This window comes from Marmota monax, unplaced genomic scaffold (genome assembly GCF_021218885.2).
Source record: "Marmota monax isolate L192 unplaced genomic scaffold, Marmota_monax_Labrador192_F-V1.1 WCK01_AAM20220418_F8-fsc00001, whole genome shotgun sequence".
NCBI lineage: Eukaryota > Metazoa > Chordata > Mammalia > Rodentia > Sciuridae > Marmota > Marmota monax.
The window spans coordinates 16,977,513-16,997,691 of NW_026693777.1; the positions used below are offsets into that span (position 1 = coordinate 16,977,513).

At 41.8% G+C, this 20,179-nt stretch overlaps 1 protein-coding gene across 2 annotated transcripts in view; it reads right to left on the reverse strand.

The window, feature by feature from the left end:
• The window catches only part of Susd6 (sushi domain containing 6), a 107,324-nt gene that overhangs the window by 86,568 nt on the left and 577 nt on the right, over positions 1–20,179 (reverse strand). The window contains exon 1 of one of the 2 annotated variants that reach the window (XM_046461144.2): positions 19,020–19,274. The exons of the other annotated variant lie outside the window; for it this stretch is intronic. The gene's annotated coding sequence lies outside the window, so the exon portion shown is untranslated. Of the gene's footprint in view, positions 1–19,019; positions 19,275–20,179 lie in introns of those variants that run through there. 2 annotated transcript variants of the gene reach the window in all.

Genomic DNA, 20,179 nt, shown 5'->3' on the forward strand with positions numbered 1-20,179 from the left:
GGCCCTGCTACTTACCAGTCATGCTAAGCAAACTTTTAAAATCCTCTTTTAACTGTCAAATGGGTACAAATAAATGACCTACTTCAAAGCTGCTGTGAAGATTAAATAAACTAATATATGTAAAGCACTAAGAACAGTGCCTGGCCCACAAAAAGCATTCAATACATGTTCATATTTATTATCCACCTACCTTAGATTGAGACTTTTGTATGAATCTGGGGCTCTATATTTTCTAAAGCAGTCTCAGTTCCTTATGACTACATTCAATTCTCAAAATAACCATGTAAATTAGATAAGACTGAAAGTTTATGGACATTTCCCTCTGCAAGGAAAAGGAAGTAGCTGGGCTGTAGAGGCTGATCACACAACAGTCTCCCTCTTTGCTACAGACCTGTCTCGGTCTTCTCTGTATACAACCAACATATACACACACACTACCAGGTACTCCATAATTCCACTGACTGACTGCAGGGTTGGTCAAACTGTAAACAAACCAAAATCATCATTCCTGGGCATTCCTGGCCAACCTGAACAGAGACAAGAGGGCTACCTTTCCCAGGCCTTACTCTAACTCATCCCTGAGAGGAAAGGAAGCAGCCAGAGGTTACTTAGAGAGAAATGTCAGAACTGTCCTGGCATGACCTCTGGGGCAACAGGGAATCAGGATAATTTAACAGGGCATTCCCCAGACCTTCCCATTGGGCCAAATGGGGATCCATAAAGAGGCATTTCAAAAGCAGATAATGCTGCCTTGGTAACTGAAATGGTAGATGCCTTTCAGCAGAGCACAAGCCAATCTATAAATACCAGGGATTAAAAGGTTTCCTGTGGGGGCTCAACTGCCACCTGCCTAAATACAGAAGCTATCTAGTCGTGAGCCTCAAGCAAACCCCGGGGTGCCCCTGAGGGAAGAACTGCCACCATCCAATGCTGTACCCCCTCAAAGAGACGCCTCACACTTCACCGTCTCTTTTTCCATTTAGCTTGTTTTTGCTGATCTTTCCTTTCCATACCCTTCAGCAGGACAATTCAATCCACACACCCCTATACTAGCTCCCCACCCCCTGCACCACCCACCTTTATCCAGGCATTTGTTTTCCTGTCTCCCTCACCACCTCGTCCCCCATATCAAATTTCTAATCTACAAAAACTTTATCTGCCATGAAAGAAACACAAGCTTTGGAATTACTCCAACCTTGTCCATGCTTCAACAAAGTAAATTGCAGCCCTTAATATTGCAGAGCCTGGTGTCCTGATCTATCAAAGTAAAGACCACTACCTAGGGAAAGCACCTAGCACAGTGCTTGGCACTCAATACTTCCTACGTTGTCCCACTCCCAGGGGATTTTTCTTCTTCCTTTTCTGGTCTACTCAGATACAGTCACTCTTTCTAGATATCATACATGCTAAATCCAAAAGTCTTAACCAAATGATGGCCACTTTAGTCACTGTAGCCAGCACCTGGTCCCATCAGCAATCTTCAACTAATACTAAAGAAAAGACTCGACACTTTGTACCTCTCTCCAACAAATTACCCATTTGGAGAGGAAAAAGTAATCAGAAAGGATGGGAAAACAGAGTTAAGAGTTACTACATCTCTGTAAGGTAAGGGCAACCCCTCCACAACATGACCAAAATCCCAAAAGCAAGAGTTCCATAATTCTACATTTACATGTAAAAAATTAAAATTAATTCTTAAAGAACATCTGCCAATTTTACTGGAAATACCATCTGGTTCATTTCTGATAAGACACAGGCACGACTTTACATAGGCTAGGGACTGCCTACAATATGGTTCCCAAAAGGTGACATCCTTAATGACAGCTCTAAGGCAGTGTGCCATGCTTCTCTCCCTGGTGTCCTGAAGCTGCTCCTGCAAACCCATGATTAGCTCTAAGATAAATACAGAACTCGATTCTTTTATAAAATCACTTCTTCCAAAATTTTCAGTCATCACCCTTAAAACCAGAATTAGGCCAAGCAAAACTATCTTCAAAACCCAGATGAATACTAGGGAAACATGATAAAGGTATTGAACAACTTGTCTTTTTGAGGAGCTTTCACTAGAGGTGGGTGGTTTCTCTCCTGAAGATTTTTATTTTACAATTAGCTAAGAAAAAGAAGGTCCCTTCCAGGAAGTTTTTAAGATCCAAGCCAACAGAAGTGAGAACAGACTCATCTAAAGAGGTACAGTCACCTGGTTAGCACTGCGTATAAAAGGGTGGGTGACTCAAGGGTAGACCCCTATACATTTTAGATCCTGCTGGGAAATAATGAACTATGAACCCAATACCCACAACGAGAAGATAATCCAAAGAAAAATGGACCACAGGGTTGGCTAACCACTGCTATTAGCAAATTTGGCAAAGGGTGTACTTGAAACACAGATGAACAATACAAAAAAAAAAAAAAGAAATCAAAAGCGAGAATCTATAAAAATTTGCACTCTCCTTCGTAGAGTTCACAGCACAGACTGGCAAAACTTTTGGCATTATATTGTCTGTATTTTCCCTAACTGGTAAGTATTTCAGGACCCCTGTGAAGGAGGAAGGAAACAGGGCAAATGTGAAAATGCCTCATATGAAAAGAACAGAAAGGGCAAGGGTGAGAAGTGTACTGTAAAAACCCACAGTGGGAAGCTGGGGCTTAATTGGCTCTGACTCCAGGGCTGTATTTGGGGATGAAAATCTCTTCTCTGGAAACAACACTGGGTAAAAACCACTCAAAGATTTTTCTTCTCCAAATGTGAACATACAGAACTCCACAATGAAGTTCAGAACATATTTTCTACCAAGAATGGCTTTAGCTCCACCATTCAGTCCCTAAATACAGGCAGATGGTCACTGTAGTGGGTCAGCCATCATGGCAGCACCAAAGTGGATGGAGAGGGAGGCCTTCCCCTAGAAAAGCTGTACTTGTCTTCTGCAGGCCCGCAAGGATAAAGGAAGGAAAGAATGTGATGTGGGTGTCACAGGAACAGGGACAGCCTCACAGAGAAGGCCAGAATTGAATGTCCCGAATGTGACAATTCAGAGAACTGAATCACAACAAGAGCTGTGGCAGGGAGTCTGTCACCTACCAACCAGAAGGATGTGGAAGAAAAAGGAGAGGAAACAAGCCCCTCCCTTTAGTCACTCAGGATGTGGCCATCTGCCCTGGAAAGCAGGGTAAGGATATGGTCCAAGGCTGGCCTCCACCCCACCAAACTGACCCTTGTTAACCCCTCTGTGCAGATCAGCAGTGCTCTGCTGCATTCCAAGTCTGCAACTCTGGCCAGACTCCTACATGCACACCTTTGGGACTTCTGGGTTTGCCACCCTCCACTCTGACAAAGCATGCACTGACTGGGTATCAAGCACCACTTCTGCTATAACCCAACATCAGACCTCTAAAGTGTCACCTAATTATGTTATGCCTCACTTTCAGTAACTTTAAAGACTCCCACCACATTTCAAGCATAGTCATGAAGGTAACAACACTAAAATTTACTGAGCACTTACTGTATGCCAAATCCTAGGTAAAAAATTCAAATGATACAAAAAGGAAGTTTAAGCAGTTATAGTTCCCCTTATCTTCACAAAGAATTCCCTACCCAGATAATCATTAATATTTTGGTAGCTACCCTTCTAGAAATAGGTAGTGTTAACACCCCATTTCTATTTTACAAATGATGAAACTGAGACTCAAAGAGGTTAAATTTGCTCAAGGTTATATAACTGGTAAGCAGCAGAGATGAGGCTGAAAGCAGGATCACTCTAATTTCAAAGCCCACTACCAGCTACTGGCTCCAACTAAGTACCCACTTCTGTCCATTTTCACTGGACATAGGAATGGGTAAACTGCAAGGCCCAGCCAGCCTTATTCCTCCACTCTCCCAACTAAATGGGAAAAACAGACCATCCAAGCACATCCCTGCCCGAGAGCATTAGCACTGCTTTACAGTCCTTCAGCTCCAAGCTGCCAGCGGGTGAGGCAGTCCCTCCATTGCTAACTTCTTCAGTGTCTACATAAGCTCTTCTTGGGGATCTGAAAAAAAAGAGCAGTACAATAAAAAAGAGGAACCTGGCCTATAGGAGCTACTGGGCTCCTGATGCCAAAAGCAAAAGCAAGGAAGTATCTTTGGGAGCCCATAGACTCTGATGCAAAGACAGTTTCCATCTGGAAATAGCATGGAGGCATTTCAAGAGTGGGCCCTAGACTCACCTTGATGCTTAAGTCAGAACACACCTGCAGAAGAACAATTAGGACAAAGATTCCAACAATGCCTGATTCAAAATAAGCTTCCAAAGCTGCTCAAAATTCCCATGGCACAATCCTTGGGCACCAAGGAACTCAGAATTCCTGCTGTTCTACTTCCATCTGGATCCTCTAATAATCTGTCAGCTACACATGTTTCTGGATAAAAAGGTTTTGTCCCTATGGTCTTTCCCTCCTCCTCCAAAAGAATAAAAATAAAGACCTCTTATGTTGTACAGGAACACATTTCCTCAGTTAGGATAAGAAGACCGCCATTTAAAATTTATACATGTATGCTGGAATGGCAGCTCACACCTGTAATCCCAGAAACTTGTGAGGCTGAGAGAAGGATCCCAAGTTTGAGGCTAGCCTCAGCAACTTACCAAGAGCCTGTCTCAAAATAAAAAATAAAAAAAGACCTGGGGCTACAGCTCAGTGGTAAAGCACTCCTGGGTTCAATGCTCAGTGCCAAAAAAAAAAAAAAAATTAGTAGACATTCAGTTTTGTCCCATAAGTACACAAAAGCATACTGATTTTTGTTAAGATAGTGGTGGGGGAATAGGAAAGGAACTACTGTTATTATATTGCTGTTTCTCAGCAAGTGAGTTTATCATGTATGCAATCCCTAGAGGTTCCCCATTTCCCAGTATGAGCTACAAATGTTTGATTTAGTGTTTGAGCCCCAGATGACTCAGCATCCCCACTATACAAGTACAGTAGCTGCTAAATACCTACTGTTTGCCAACTTTGGATCTTCTTTTTCCCATTTGAAATATGGGACTAAAATTATCCTCTTATTATCCACAGGGATAACAATATCGCCATGGATAAAAAAAAATCTGCAGGTGCTCAAATCCCTTATATAAAAAGGTGTAGTATTTGCACATGATCTACACTTACCCTCCCATATATATTAAATCATCTTTAGATTACTTATAAGGCCTAATATAATGTAAATGCTATAAAATAGTTTTTACACTAAACTGCTTAGGGAATAATGACCCCCCAAAAAAGTCTGTACACGTTGGTTAGTGCAGACACAACCTTTTCCCAAAAAAGTTTTCAATTCAAGGTTGCTTGAATCTGCAGACTCAGAACCCACAGTTGCAGAAGATCACCTGTTATTTGTGAGATGTCTTAAGTGAAAGCATCTTGTAATATGAAGAAATCTTTGCTGATATTAATACAGAAATCCAGCCTGCATATTAAACACAGAAGAAACTTAAATCATCCTCAAGGGGTTTGAAGTTTACGAAGAGAAAAGACTAACCAAAACTTTGGAGAACAAATCAAAAATGTATAATTAAGTATTAAACTGTCTACTGCAAAGAATCACAGTGGGGAGATAATTATATGGTAGAGGTCATTCAATAAATACTTGTTCAATTAAAAAATGAGGTTCAAATGCATTGCTGGAAAAATTTTTCACCTTGTCACCTTAACATAACACTAACATAACATCAATATCTCGTCTATTGATGGATGGTGACACTAACACCAAAGGCTCTTCATTCTACTACTGCTCATGTGAATTCTTAGAAATACATATCAGCATTTGTACAGAACAGCTCCTGTTTCAAAGATGTGCTTTTAAAAAAGCATACACAGGCCATCAAAGGGGATGATGACCCACACAATTATATTCTATAATTCCATAAATAACAGAAGTGCCACCAAAAGAGTTCAATGCTGAAGAACAAAGAGAGAAAGGAGCCATCCCATATTAATATTCACTGCCTGTAAGTGGATTCATGCTGGACATAAAATATATTTTACTTCTCCAAACTCCAGGGGCAAATGTGTAACTTAGTTTTAGGGAGTGACTGATACCTCCTGAAGCTTTTACAAAAACTAAAACATTTTAGAAATAAAGATCTGTACATGAAAATTAGCAGAAATGCCTCTCTGGTGTATTCTCACCATGACACTTAAGAGGCACTGCAGTTTGTCTATGATCTGGTTAAAACATTCTGGACGATTTCTAACATCTCCTCTTTCCTTTACTTCCAAACACCATGGTTCCTAAACAGTCTTCTTTTCCTGCCACCAGAGTGAACTTGGCAAATTCCAAAAGCTTTTTACCTCCTTGTTTGTATTTGTTTTTCACTCAAATCAAGTCTTCCTTCAAATATTTTCCTTTTTAAAATTTTATCAACAATACCACTGTTTCATTCCTTGCCATCAAGACTCAGCACCTCAGTGTCAACTTGCCCTCCCAGACTTTACACCTGGTTGATCACTTATTAATCAACCTATTAATTGAAAAATGGGTACAAAGAAGTGAACAAGACAGTCACTGACTTTAGGGAACTTCCAATGTCAGCCTGAAACCTGGGCCTACCACAGACATAGCTACCCAGAAAGGTAAAATACAGGGGGACTTATGTCTATTAGGAGCTTAGGCCCTTAACTGCCCCCAAGGAGTTATAAAGTCATAGAAATAAAGAAACAGGAAAAGAGATTTCACAAATAAATATTCATATCTAAAACTGAAGGTTGGGGGAGATAACAGAAGGAGAAAGGATTCCCTTAAGAATTCAAGCTATTCATCCTGTCTACTTTCCAATTTTTACTGTTGGTTCTCACCTGCTTTTTCTCCCTTAATTCAAAAGAAAAAGAAAAAAATATATTCAGGGCCTCCAAGCACTCGTGGATTAAAATCTGACTGGTTAAGCAAAGCTGAACAGCAGGAATCCTCAGGACAGACCAAACTCCTAGACTGGCTCACTCCAGAGAATGGAAAGTTGTTTGCTAAGGGGATAGTTCTTCAATCATCCTTGTCCCTTCCAGGGTGACCGCAGGCTTAGTGTTCAGAAGTCATGCACAATCCAGAGCAGTCAGGCTATGAGTCTACTACACACAGCAGGTGTGCACCACCACACCAGCAGAATCCTCTAGCACGTCTCAAATTAGCCCCTGGTATTCCCCAGACCACAAACTCCATGCAGGCAAGTACTGTGCCCATTTTGTTCTTTGTCACACCTGTATACCTAGTGCCCAGAACAGGCATTCACTAAAGACATGCCAAACAAATGACTAGATTTACTTCCTTTTGGTTTCTGCAGCAACCATCTACTCACCTCCCACCAGCCCAGCATCAGAGCCCAACCAGATAATCAACTCACAAATTATCATGACTTGAGGGTGCATATAAAAGGGAAAAAAAGATGGCCAGATGAACTCTTATGAAACCCACAGCTCGTTTTTCTTGCTGTCATCCTGGGTAACAAGCAAAATCCCCACAGGACTGAAACAAGGAGGGAGATGGCCTTCCCACGGCAGAGTTTCTATCTGGAGGCGGGATGGAAAATTAAGGATTGATAAAGAAGTGGACCAGCCAACATTCATTCACTGATTCTCTAGTAAAGTCTCAAGCATGCCAAATGAAACAGCAGCACCCACTGAACATAAAACTGTGCTCACTGGCTTTCCAGGATAAGGAAGGCCAGCATATATGACCTGTTTCCTTCCTAAGTAGTTAGAAACATACAGTTAGAGATGTGCATTCACACTGCATTTGAGTGACTGGCTGATTCCACATAAAATAAGCCTGAGGAAGTAAGAATTGCAACTGAGAGGATTTTGTTCTATTCAAGGGGTTAGGTGGGGCTGGGTGGGGTGAAGTGGAGGCAAGAGTGGGGGTGGAGGATAGAATCAGCTCTCCCAGATGGCTTCCTGTTGTTTCTCAGACAATCCTCAACAATACTACTATGCCTAGGATGTTCATTTGAACTTGCCTCTGTCCCACCTGGGCCAGAGGGACCCAAAGGGGAAAATGGCAGAGAACATATCTCACTGGCCTGAAGTCAGGTGGTACTTTGAATTGCAAAGAAGCACAGCATAGAGATAAAATAGTTAAGAGGCCCTGCCTAGGTACAACTGCACCCATTTTAAGAATAGTTCTCAGTAATCCACACATGGTGGCACACAACTGTAATCTGAGCAACTCGAGAAACTGAGGCAGAAAGATCCCAAGTCTCAGGCCAGCCTCAGCAATTTAGTTCCAATTAGGTCAAGGGCAAAAGAAGACACACTGTGTCTCAAAATAAAAATTAAAAAAAGACCCAGGCATGGTGGCCTATGCCTATAATCCCAGCAGCTCAGGAGGCTGAGCAGGAGGACTGAGAGTTCAAAGACAGCCTCAGCAAGGCCCTGACTCAACAAAAAATAAAAAGGGATGGGGATGTGGCTCAGTTATTAAGAGCCCCTGGATTCAATCCCTGGTTCCAAAAAAAAAAGAGTTAAGGATGTGGCTCAGTAGTAAAGCACTTGCCTGGCACATTCTAAAGTTTCAAGTACTGAGTTTAATTCCCCAGTACCAACGAAAAAGAGCCAGAATAGTTCTCCCTGAGACAAACTGACCTTAAAGACTCGTTCCCTTTGTACCTCAACTATTCAACTCAAAACCACAATCACAGAAAAGACACAAATTTTGTTCAAAATAATATGAACCACAAACTCTGTTAGGTTCACAGTTCTCTTTCATGGGACAGCAGAGAAAGAGAAACAAGATGATCACACTAGGGTAGAAAAAGCACTAGGAATGTGGAACCTGGCTTTTCCATTGGTCCTTTCAACACTCAGACAAGTCAGCTTTGAGCATTCATAGCCCATTTTTCTTTCTTTCTTTCTTTTTTTTTAATGAGAAGGTAGAATAAAACAATCCGCTGAGTCTCATTCTGCCAACTCTTAACATCTCATGGGTCTACAGTGTTTCTTTTTACATAATTGGTTTGTTGTGCAAGAATTTTGGTAGCAACTAGATACCTATAGTCAAGAATTTGAATCTTCAGATAAGAGTGTCACGTCACCTCACTTAGCCTTTTGAAACTCCTAGGACTTGGGAACAGAAGTTATATTAAGAGGCAGGGTCTGCTCCAAATCCCAAAATTTGGGGCAGTGTGAATTTGGCAGTAAAATTATGACTACATTCACACACACTTACACATGCAGGGGAGCTTTCTGAAAGGACTAATACTTGGGCTTGGTAGCAGATACAGAAACCCAGAAAAAATAATTCAAGTTCTTTGTTTTTGACTATCTTGTTGGACAAAGGGCATGTGCCCTATTCCAAATGTCTCTCCAGAGTAGAACCATTTTGACTCCCTGATAAAATAATTAGGTGACCTACATGTGTACATTTTCAAGAGCTTTTAGTAGAAATCTTGAGGCAGGCAAAGGAAGACCTGCTTTCAATCATGAACACTAGTTCCAATTAGGACAAGGGCAAAAGAAGACACACTGCTGCATTATTCTAGTTAGATGTTTGGTATGATATAAAATCACTCAGGGGTAGATCCTGTAGAGGAAATGACACACTCAGCAGTACCATCTGCTCCTCTTGGTATCTAGCCTGATCTGTATTTTTTAACCTCAGGTGTAACCAAGGTCCACCTGTGAGAGCCTGTGAAAGCTGTGCTAAAGAGCATTTTCCATCAGCCCTGCATTTTCGCTGCAGTTAAGGTCTCTCTCTCCTCCCTACATTGCTGGTTGGCTTCCCAGACTAGCAGAAGCAGGTGCATAGAACCCTGGCATGAAATTTTTCACAAAGGAAGGAAAAGCTTCTAAGAACTATAAATTCACTTGATAAGAAAGACTCCTATTGGGGATGGTAAAGTTCCCTGTAAAACACAATGACATGATATAGAAGTGAGGCTTAAGAATGAGGATCCTTTTTCTTTTTTTTAAAGCAGTAGTATATGTACACAAAATTTAGGCACTGTTAGATCTGTCAGTTCTCACTGATGTGTAAAGTTCTGCATCAAAGATTTGAAAACAATGTCACTGGAGAATTCAATCCCCCTCAATCAGTTTGCTCAGACTACTACAATTTAAAATGCAAAATAATCATCTGATAGGAAAAGACATACACAGACTGAAGGTGAAAGGTTGGGAAAAATCATATCACTCATACAGACCCCGGAAGCAAGCAGGGATGTCCATACTTGTATCAAATAAAATAGACTTCAAGCCAAAGTTAATCAAAAGGGATAAACAAGGACACTACATACTGCTCAAGGGAACCATACACCAACAAGACTTGACGATCATTAATATATATGCCCCAAACAATGGTGCAGCTACATTCATCAAACAAACTCTTCTCAAGTTCAAGAGTCAAATAGACCACAACACAATAATCATGGGAGATTTTAACACACTTCTCTCACCACTGGACAGATCTTCCAAACAAAAGTTGAATAAAGAAACCATAGAGCTCAATAATACAATTAATAATTTAGACTTAATTGATATATACAGAATATACCACCCAACATCAAGTGGATACACTTTCTTCTCAGCAGCACATGGATCCTTCTCAAAAATAGACCATATATTATGTCACAGGGCAAATCTTAGCAATTACAAAGGAGTAGAGATACTACCATGCATTTTATCTGATCATAATGGAATGAAATTGGAAATCAATAATAAAATGAGAAAGGAAAAATCCTACATCACATGGAGATTAAACAATATGCTACTGAATGAACAAAGGTTTACAGAAGATATCAAAGAGGAAATTAAAAAATTCTTAGAGGTAAATGAAAACTCAGACACAACATACTGAAATCTCTGGGACACTATGAAAGCAGTACTAAGAGGAAAATTCATTTCATGGAGTTCATTCCTTAAAAGAAGGAAAAGCCAACAAATAAATGACCTCACACAACACCTTGAAGCCTTAGAAAAAGAAGAACAAATCACAGCAAATACAGTAGAAGGCAAGAAATAATTAAAATTAGAGCTGAAATCAATGAAATCGAAACAAAAGAAACAATCAAAAAAATTGACAAAACTAAAAGTTGGTTCTTTGAAAAAATAAATAAGATTGATAGACCACTAGCCACGCTAACAAAGAGAAGAAGAGAGAGAACGCAAACTAATAGCTTACGGGATGAAAAAGGCAACATCACAACAGACAATTCAGAAATACAGAAGATAATTAGAAATTATTTTGAAACCCTATACTCTAATAAAATAGAAGATAGTGACGGCATCGATAAATTCCTTAAGACATATGAACTACCCAGATTGAGTCAGGATGATATAAACAACCTAAACAGACCAATATCAAGTGAGGAAATAGAAGAAGCCATCAAAAGACTACCAACCAAGAAAAGCCCAGGACCGGAGGGATATACAGCAGAGTTTTACAAGAACTTTAAAGAAGAACTAATACCAATACTCTACAATCTATTTCAGGAGATAGAAAAAGAGGGAGAACTTCCAAATTCATTCTATGAGGCCAATATCACCCTGATTCCCAAACCAGATAAAGACACTTCAAAGAAAGAAAACTACAGACCAATATCCCTAATGAATTTAGATGCAAAAATCCTCAATAAAATTCTGGCAAATCGGATACAAAAAGATATCAAAAAGATCGTGCACCGTGATCAAGTAGGATTCATCCCTGGGATGCAAGGCTGGTTCAATATACGGAAATCAATAAACGTTATTCACCACATCAATAGACTTAAAGAACCATATGATCATCTCGATAGACGCAGAAAAAGCATTCGACAAAGTACAGCATCCCTTTATGTTCAAAACACTAGAAAAACTAGGGATAACAGGAACTTACCTCAACATTGTAAAAGCTATATATGCTAAGCCTCAGGCTAGCATCATTCTAAATGCAGAAAAACTGAAGGCATTCCCTCTAAAATCTGGAATGCCCTCTCTCACCACTTCTATTCAATACAGTTATCTAAATACTGGCCAGAGCAATTAGACAGACAAAAGAAATTAAAGGCATTAAGATAGGAAAAGAAGAACTATCATTATTTGTGGATGATATGATCCTATACCTAGAAGACCCAAAAGGGTCTACAAAGAAACTACTAGAGCTAATAAATGAATTCAGCAAAGTGGCAAGATATAAAATCAACACGCATAAATCAAAGGCATTCCTGTATATCAGCGACAAATCTTCTGAACTGGAAATGAGGAAAACCACCCCATTCACAATATCCTCAAAAAAAATAAAATACTTGGGAATCAACCTAACAAAAGAGGTGAAAGATTTATACAATGAAAACTACAGAACCCTAAAGAGAGAAATAGAAGAAGATCTTAGAAGATGGAAAAATATATCCTGTTCATGGATAGGCAGAACTAACATCATCAAAATGGCGATATTACCAAAAGTTCTCTATAGGTTCAATGCAATGCCAATCAAAATCCCAACGGCATTTCTTGTAGAAATAGAGAAAGCAATCATGAAATTCATATGGAAAAATAAAAGACCCAGAATAGCAAAAGCAATTCTAAGCAGGAAGTGTGTGAATCAGGAGGTATAGCAATACCAGATTTCAAACTATACTACAGAGCAATAGTACCAAAACAGGCGGGTGGAGCAACGGTACAGAATAGAGGACACAGAAACCAATCCACAAAATTACAACTATCTTATATTCGATAAAGGGGCTAAAAGCATGCAATGGAGGAAGGATAGCATCTTCAACAAATGGTGCTGGGAAAACTGGAAATCCATATGCAACAAAATGAAATTGAATCCCTTTCTCTCGCCATGCACAAAAGTTAACTCAAAATGGATCAAGGAGCTTGATATCAAATCAGAGACTCTGTGTCTGATAGAAGAAAAAGTTGGCTCCGATCTACATATTGTGGGGTCAGGCTCCAAATTCCTTAATAGGACACCCATAGCACAAGAGTTAAAAACAAGAATCAACAAATGGGACTTACTCAGACTAAAAAGTTTTTTCTCAGCAAGAGAAACAATAAGAGAGGTAAATAGGGAGCCTACACCCTGGGAACAAATCTTTACTCCTCACACTTCAGATAGAGCCCTAATATCCAGAGTATACAAAGAACTCAAAAAATTAATCAATAAGAAAACAAATAACCCAATCAACAAATGGGCCAAGGACCTGAACAGACACTTCTCAGAGGACGATATACAATCAATCAACAAGTACATGAAAAAATGCTCACCATCTCTAGCAGTCAGAGAAATGCAAATCAAAACCACCCTAAGATACCATCTCACTCCAGTAAGATTGGCAGCCATTATGAAGTCAAATAACAAGTGCTGGCGAGGATGTGGGGAAAAGGGTACACTTGAACATTGCTGGTGGGACTGCAAATTGGTGCAGCCAATTTGGAAAGCAGTATGGAGATTCCTGGGAAAGCTGGGAATGGAACCACCATTTGACCCAGCTATTGCCCTTCTCGGACTATTCCCTGAAGACCTTAAAAGAGCGTACTATAGGGATACTGCTACATCGATGTTCATAGCAGCACAATTCACAATAGCAAGACTGTGGAACCAACTTAGATGCCCTTCAATAGATGAATGGATTAAAAAATGCGGCATTTATACACAATGGAGTATTACTCAGCACTAAAAAATGACAAAATCGTGGAATTTGCAGGGAAATGGATGGCATTAGAGCAGATTATGCTAAGTGAAGCTAGCCAATCCCTAAAAAAACAAATGCCAAATGTCTTCTTTGATATAAGGAGAGCAACTAAAAACAGAGCAGGGAGGAAGAGCATGAGAAAAAGATTAACATTAAACAGGGACGAGAAGTGGGAGGGAAAGGGAGAGAGAAGGGAAATTGCATGGAAATGGAAGGAGACCCTCATTGTTATACAAAATTACATATAAGAGGATGTGAAGGGAAAGGGAAAAAAATCAAGGGAGAGAAATGAATTACAGTAGATGGGGTAGAGAGAGAAGATGGGAGGGGAGGGGAGGGGGGATAGTAGAGGATAGGAAAGATAGCAGAATACAATAGTCACTAGTATGACAATATGTAAAAACGTGGATGTGTAACCGATGTGATTCTGCAATCTGTATACGGGGTAAAAATGGGAGTTCATAACCCACTTGAATCAAATGCATGAAATATGATATGTCAAGAGCTTTGTAATGTTTTGAACAACCAATTAAAATAAATAAATAAAATGCAAAATAAGCAAAACCATCTTGTTCTTTTTCAAATTTCCACCCACTTAGTTTATCGAGATCAAAGAACAACCCAAAGAAGGATAAACAGCCCAGTCCCAGAAGCCAGTTCCATTTTTACTGGCCTTGTTAGAAGCTGAATCCTTCTAGCTGGCGGTGGGGGGCGGGGGGGGGGGGGGAATTAAGCAGCTCCACACTCTGATCTTAAACTTCTATGGGAGAAGACAAGTCACTGCTGGCAACTAAGTTATATTTGGAAAGATTAGATAGATGTTTCTCCTCCTTAAGAAAGAGTACTTAAGATGAGGCCAGGAAAGAGTCCCTATTCATGTCTCTTCTCTGAGATTTTGTTTCCAATCTCCAATTGCAAGAGAAAAGAATCCTAAATTATTTAATTTTTCACTGTAGAAGATTCTCTTTTGAGTAATAAAGAATTGTCAGTCACCACCTATGCAGTCTGCAAACCTACTGACAATCTACTACTGTCATTAGGAATCCCAGGCTAACTTACCCAAATCAAGAAATGGGGCTCTATTAAAAAAAAAAAATTAAATGAAATACTGCCATGCGTGGGAGCGTACACATTAGGGGACACACTCTCAGGTAATTTTAAGGATCTACTAACAATGGCCACAGTAACAGGGAACTACATCTGTTTCTGCTTGAGAAAATGCTTCAGTAATATCCTGTTTCGGGAGTATTGCATGAATTCTTGGCATGCAGCCTTCAGATATTAAGGGTGGCTGTTTTCCTTTTTTAAGATGTAAGATTCAGGGAGGGAGAATACATCACAAGAACACCAGACTCTAGTTCTCAGTTCAGATCTCGCTGCAGTTGCACTTCCTGCTTACTATACTCAGTATCTTCAGAGATACTGCTCACCCCAACCTTGACAGTAGCACAGCTGGCCTTTCACAGATGCAGTGACCTAGCCCAGTGCTGCTGCTGAGGTCTACAGCACAGAGACTTCCACACTCAAGTGAGAACCAGGATGAGAGCGTTGCTGGTTTCTAGGCCAAAAAAAATAAATAAATAAAATGAAAGGGAAAGAAAAAGGGAACCTTACACACAATCATGAGCACAAGAAGGAAGAATATATAGGGCCTACCAGAACCTCTACCTTCTCACATAAAAGGTTTATACACAACAATACTCCTGAATTTACAATCATCCAAGGGAACAATGATTACACTGAATTTGAGCCAGGGTCCAGTGAGCAGACCTTGATGCTTGAAGGAGGCTTGCCTGATTGCTTCCTGGATCTCAGATCCAAAGCTATTAACAGCCTCAAATACCCATCACAAAGTCCCCAACCCCAACCCCAACCTCAAGCTACAGCGTTTGCTCCCATCAACAGAGAAACAGCCCTCCCACATTACAGGCAATATTTCTCACTGCTCTAGTTTCTAAGTATCCCATGATGTGGTAACATAATTTAAGAACATGAATTTTTAAAAGATTAGTCCACTAAATGAAACTTCACTACAGTGAGGTGTATAGGTGTTCTAGTTTAAATGTGTCTTCTAAAAATTCAAGTGTTGGAATCTTAAACCTCAAATTTATATGTTAATGCTATCTGAAGGTGGGACAGGAAGGTGTAGGTAGCTGAAGGTAATTAGGTGCCGATGAGGTCATGAGGGTGGGGCTTCCATGATGGCATTAGTGGCTTAAGAAAAGGAAGAGACCCAAGCTATCAAGATTGCTGTTTCACTATGTGATAACCTAGGATGCTGCAGAATGCCAGCATCAAGCTCTTGAACTTCCCAGTCTCCAAAACTATGAGTCAAATAAACTTGTATTCTTAATAAATTACCTGATTCTCCAGGTATTTTGTTACAGCAACCAACATAAAAGGGACTATAGAATTTGAAGAGAAACTGGGGGGAGGGGTGTTCTTCTCATCACACATGCATTTATCTAAGTGCTTCCTTTAACCCAAATGTCCTAATCCTCAATACTCATGTCTGCAAGAGAGCAATGTTTGCTTTAACAGTTAAAAAAAAAAAAAAAAAAGCCACAGAATTCGTTTCTCTATTTGTTCCTTCTCATCATTCTCCTACTGCTTGAGAGAATGCTCCCCAAACAAGAATTCCCTAGAGTCTAAGCAGACAGAGAAGGGAAAATGAATCCTGTTTGTCAGCTTCAGCCTGGAGATTGCATGTCAGCTCAGGAGTTCAGTAAAATGCTCTATGCATGGCAGTTATGCAACCTGGCCCAGTGGATCTGCAAATGGCCCAGCCACTGTCTCTCATGAATTGTCCCTTGGTAAATGGGAAACTAGAAGGGAAAGACAAGAGCCTGTGCTCTCTGGCTTTTCCTCTCTACCAGCAAGTGTTTTATTCTCCCAGTTCCCCTGTTGCTGCAATGAGGAATATTATGTTCCTCCTTTTTGTTTGTTTTGTAAAGCTGCTGTATTTCTCTGAGTCCACAGAGGATACCAGCAGTAACCTGGTTGTCAGGAGAGCTAAGAATATGGATCAAGAACACAAGGAAAGTTCTGAAACAAAAGGCAAGTTTTTATCTGTGGGATGGACAAGCTTGCAGAAGTGAAACAATGCTTAGTAACAATAAACTTGAAAGAAGTCTTACTTTTAGAAGCCAGGTGAATTATTACCTTAGGAGAATAAATGTATGTGTATATGCAGAGGAGGAGGGGAGCAGCAGGAACTGCTGCCCCAGCAACAGCCAAGGAGGAAATCCCCTGCCAGGAGATGCACCATTACATAAGAGCACAAGTTCAATCACAGCACCATGGACACCTGCCAGGAAACCAAGCAAAGTGCTGAGGTCTCCTCACCTGCTAGCCTGCATGTAGCACCTTATTCTACCTATCTTCCTCTTCTTTCAGTGGGATAAATTCTCGGTTTTGAGAAGGCTGGCCTCTGCAATTAAGTAAAACTCTGCCATTGGATAGTGGCTTTGTTCTCAGGTTTAAACACTGATCCCCTGGAGACCTGAGACTTTTTAGTAGCAGGTGAGAATATGTTTCATATACCTTTTTTTTTTTTTTTTTTTTTTACAGTATCCAAGAACTCACTCTATAGACCAGAATCCCATCTACATGCTTCATATTGATACTGTCTTCTATTTAACTTATTGGGCAAATGTTTCTTAAGCAGCAAAGGGCCATTAGGAAAGCAAACAACATAAACCAAAATAAGTTGACTTAGTGAGCTCCATGAGGACATGACTGGGTTCTGTCTTATTCACTGCAGTATCCCAACACCTAGTATAGAATGTGTCTGGCAAACATTCTGTATCACATAAATACTTGTGAAAATGAATAAGTGTTGTGCAAATATACCATATGTGTATCTTGGAGTGTTAAGGATATACATAATCTCAGAAATGGGTTGAAGTAATTGTGCAAGAAAGTTCTAGAAAGACTCCAAAATCTCTTAGTGACCTTGGGCAAGTTATTTAACTTGTCTAGCTTTGGTCTCAATCGAAAAAAATGGGGAGACAATAGTCACCTCGAAAATTTGTTATTAAATGAGAATGAAAAGTGAAACTCTCAGCAAAAAACTTGGCACACAGTAAGTCAAAAAATTTTCCACATTATTGCTATTATTGTTGCTTTATTAAAATACTCCTTAACTGAGGGGGAGAAATATCCAACTATAAGAAAAATCTTCATTTCTTGTTGAATATGCATCTAACAAAAAAATGCAAAGCTCAGAACACTCAGAACTCAGTGCCAAGGGCATGTCTCTACTAGCCTCCACTAGATGGTGACAATTTGGGTGTGGAATTCCCAAGACAGAAAAAGTTCATACATATTTTTTAACCCAAAGGGATTCAAACAGTAAAGAAGTGCACTAATCACTGAAAAGGATGGAAAGACAAACTCCCCACTCTGTAGATCTAAAAAGGAAGTAAATACCTTCAATGTGGTTAAATTGAACTGGGTAATCTTCCCCACCTCTGTAGAGAGCACAAACAACCCGTTAGCAAGAGCAACAAAGCCCTGCACGCTGCCTGCCATCGAGAAAAAAAAAATTCTGTGGCAACAGCAACATTAGGCCTCTTTGCTGAGAGATGAATTTCCCTTGAACCAGCCAAATACTTGTTTTTGATGCCTCTTTTCTCCTGAGTCTTACAGTTCCCATTACCATCTGCCCTCCCAATCGCGTTACAGGTAACTTTTTCCACTTTGGCAGCTGCACAGCCACCATCGTGCGGGAGAGTCAGACTCACACTAATATTTGAAGTCTCTAAAAACCAATCTCTAAAAAAGGAAGTCTATATGTATGTCCACAAAAAAAAAAAAAAGACAGGAAGTGGCTTTGATGAGTTTCAGCCCAGATAATAAGAAAAGTTTTTTTAGATTAAAGAGCGGATGAGAGGCACAGGGGCTCCAGAAGGCTCACGCATACGCACAGGCGACTCCACGATTTCCTCAGGAAATCCACCTCCGCTAAGTCTGCCCTGCCCAGCGCAGGACCTGCAGCTTTACTCGGAGGGAGGGAAAGAGTAACTGTAATAAAAAGAGGGCCTCCGCCTACCCCTCTGTACCGACCCGATAAAGAGCGCTGGCCCTCTTGGCTCTGCCCGGAGTGCGGGCACCAAGTGCCCGACCTCCAGTCAGCCGTCCGGTCCCCTCTCAGCCCGGTACACCTCACACCGCCACCCCGCAGTCCCGCCGGACCCGGCCGGGCCGGGCCAAGCCGGCGCGGGGCTACCGCCGGTGCCGCTCACAACCGGGTGACAGCAGGCCGTCGCGGGGAGCAGACGGTCAGGGCTCCCACCAGCGTCCATCCGGGCGGTGCGCGCCCACCCGCGCCCCTGACAGCCGGCCAAGCGCGCCAGCGACACAATGCCGGCCCCGGCCCCGGTGACAACTCACCCGGGAGCGGCGCGGAGACCTCCGGGAGGGGGACACTCGCAGCTTCCGCGCCGCGGGATCCACTCCGTCGCTGCGCGAGCCTGCAACCCTTTCGGGTCTCGGCGAGGCCCCGCGTGCCCTTGTCTAGTTTGCGCTGGCCGGCGCTGCGGGAGGAGGAGGCAGGCGAGAGGGAGGGAGGCAACGAGGCGGTCGCCGGCTTCGGAGAATGGAACGCGGCGGCGGCGGCGGCGGCGGCGCCAGCGTCACTGACCCAGCTGTACCGCGCGGGCGGGGGAGGCCCCGCGGAGGGAGGAGGGAAAGGGGCGGGGAGGGGGCGGAGCCAGGCGCGCACGCAACAAGCGCCGGCGTCGCGCCGCCGCGACTGACCCGCGAAGAGGCTTCGCACGCACGCGTCGCCAGCCGGGTCTGACGCCCCACGAGAGGCGAGACGGCGATGGGGGTGCCTTAAAGGGACAGCCCCTCTGAGTGAGCTGGTGTGGATCAGCTGTAGTAACTATTCGGACTGCACAGAGTTTGCAGTGCGCTCTCCAATTGTTGTACTGTTATTATTATTTACGTGTTATTTTAGATTATTGAATTACTATCGTTTGCAAAGAAGTGAGCTGCTCTCGGTTTACAAGACTTTTACGCACGTTGCCTTGTTAGCTCGCCTGACCAATCTCTGAAGCAGGTTATTATCCCCCTATTAAAGCAGTACTCCTTAAACTCTGGTGAGCAGCCTACTAACCTCAAAATTGCCTCGAGGGGTGGGTGGGTGTGGAAATACAGATGGGGCCCCACCTCCAGTTATTCTGATTCAATAAATCTGGGGTCAGCCTCAGGCTTCTCTTTTAATGAGCAAGTGATCTCTCAAGCATATTAAAAGCACAGGATGGATCTCAAGGTTAAGGAAACTGAAATTTAGAGCAAAGACTGGCAGAGCCACGGCTAGAACCCCACCACGCTCCTAGCTATTTTTCCCCTCCGGAGCCTTGCCTCCTAGGGCTACTCCATCAAATCCTAAGTGAGCAGTTGGTGCACTGTATGGCTACGTCATGTGGTGGCGACTTCTCACTACAGATGCTTCTTGGGTTTATGTGTTTACAAGGCTCCTGGCACCTTGAGGTCAGGGAGTATGACAAACTTATCTTTTGCCTGAGGCCCTTGAACCTTGCCTCTCA